Genomic DNA, 2599 nt, shown 5'->3' on the forward strand with positions numbered 1-2599 from the left:
CAGGCTGTTCCGTTGATTCGGATCAACCGGAACCCTCGTCGTCGTAACCGACGGAGTGCTTCCATTCCATTCCATTCCATATATATATATACACACATATATATAAGTGTATATCTGATTGGTGTATATAAAGGACTATGCATTGTGTATGGTTGTTAACAAGGTGCATTCAAAAAGTATCTAACTTTTTTATTTTCCTGCTAAAACTAATGCCATACAGGTAAAAATCCTTTGGGTGGGAAGTAGCATCACCCTTCCTGTGCGTGTGTGAAAATTTTCGTGCTGGTAGGCCGCATCAGTTTCCTGGTTGTTATGCCTAGAGGTCAGACATGTAGTATGCGCACAGCAGATTTTCATTTTCGTGCAAGAGAGACAACTGCGCTGGTAAGGATGAGGATAGCTGTGTGAAAAAGTGCCACACCCTAGCAGTTGAGGGAACCTGTGGAAGAGGTAGACCCAGGAAGATCTGGGATGAAGTGGTGAAGCACGACCTTCGAACTTTAGGCCTCACCAAGGAAATGACTAGTGACCGAGACCTTTGGAAATATGCAGTGCTTGAGAAGACCCGGCAAACCAAATGTGACCATAACCTCATGGCCTATGCCAGGGGCGTAACCAGCCCACTTATGCGTACCTTTTCCTTCTTTGGACACTAAACTCTGCTTGCAAAGACCTGTTGAGGCAAGTGAAACTGAAATCAAATTCGATGACTGGCATCCCTGCTAATGGAGCGCTAAGAGCACCATCCAAGCGTGATCGTTGCCAGAGCGGCTAACTGGCTTCCTTGCCGGTGTCAAGTAAAAAGCACCATACGAGCGTGATTGTTACCATATTGGTACCTGTGCCAGTAGCATGTGATAAAAACATTCGAGTGAGGTCGTCGCCAGTGCTGCTGGACTGGCTCCTGTGCAGGTGACATGTTAAAAACACCATTTGAGCATGACTGTTGCCAGTACCGCCAGACTCCCTTGTGCCAGTGGCATGTAAAAAGCACCCACTACACGCTCGGAGTGGTTGGCGTTAGGAAGGGCATCCAGCTGTAGAAACTCTGCCAGATCGAGATTGGAGCCTGGTGCAGCCATCTGGTTCGCCAGTCCTCAGTCAAATCGTCCAACCCATGCTAGCGTGGAAAGCGGACGTTAAACGAGGATGATGATGATTCAAGATGACTGAAAACATCAAGCAGAGATCAGAATTCCATGTCTCCATAATCAATGATGATGGTTTCATAAAGCCTGGGTCATGGTTTACACAGTCCAGCATGTCCCAAATGATTTCCATTGAGCACTTTGGGGATGAATTTTTACCAATACTCTTCATATGCGCAAATCCTTCGCTAAAATGGAACACACCGACCTTTTGCTTATTACCACTTTTTGAGGAATTTCCTGGCAAAAACATGTAAAGGGCATCTGAGAAATTGTAGTTGTGGATGTTACTGACGTCATGTAAATGGTACCCTTGAAATAAGGCGGTGAGCTGGTAGAATCGTTAGCACGCCGGGCGAAATGCTGGGCTGTATTTCGTCTACCGTTATGTTCTGAGTTCAAATTTCGCCGAGGTCGACTTTGCCTTTCATCCTTTCAGGGTCAATAAATTAAGTACTGGTTACGCACTGGGGGTCGATGTAATCGACTTAATCCGTTTGTCTGTCCTTGTTTGTCCCCTCTGTGTTTAGCCCCTTGTGGGTAGTAAGGAAATAGGTACCCTTGATATTGTGACTGTGACCCATTGCTGGTAGCATGATCTTTGAATGTTGGGCCTCGTGAAGGCAATGAGACTGAGATCTTTGATGATATGCTGTGCTTAAGAAGACTTGTTAAACCAAGTGAAACCCTGGTTGTGGTTAATGCCAGAGTCATGGGAAGGGCACCTGAGAAATTGCAGTCATGGCCGTTGCTGGTGTCATGTAAATGTGACCCTTGAAATTGTAATTGTGGTCATTGGCAGTAGTATGGTCTTCAAATGTGTGAGGTGATGAAGCATGATCTTTGGATGTCGGGCCTCATGGAGGCAATGACGAATGGCCAAGACCTTTGGTGATTAGCAGTGCTTGAGAAAACTTGTCAAGGCAAGTGAGATTGCAGTTGTAGCTGATGCCAGAGTCCTGTAAATGGCACCTGTGGAATTCATAATTGTGGCCATTGCCAGTAACATGATCTTCAGCTGTTGGGCCACGTGGGGGTGAGGAACAACATGATGGCATATGGTCTTTGAATGTTGGGCCTCACGGAAGCAATGACAAGTGAAATCATGATTGCGGCTGATGCCTATTTCTTTATTACCCACAAGGGGCTAAACACAGAGGGGACAAACAAGGACAGACATAGGTATTAAGTCGATTACATCGACCCCAGTGCATAACTGGTACTTAATTTATCGACCCCGAAAGGATGAAAGGCAAAGTCGACCTCGGCGGAATTTGAACTCAGAACGTAACGACAGACGAGATACCTATTTCTTTATTACCCACAGGGGGCTAAACACAGAGGGGACAAACAAGGACAGACATAGGTATTAAGTCGATTACATCGACCCCAGTGCATAACTGGTACTTAATTTATCGACCCCGAAAGGATGAAAGGCAAAGTCGACCTCG

This window comes from Octopus sinensis, unplaced genomic scaffold, assembly GCF_006345805.1.
Source record: "Octopus sinensis unplaced genomic scaffold, ASM634580v1 Contig18548, whole genome shotgun sequence".
In the NCBI taxonomy this organism is placed as follows: domain Eukaryota; kingdom Metazoa; phylum Mollusca; class Cephalopoda; order Octopoda; family Octopodidae; genus Octopus; species Octopus sinensis.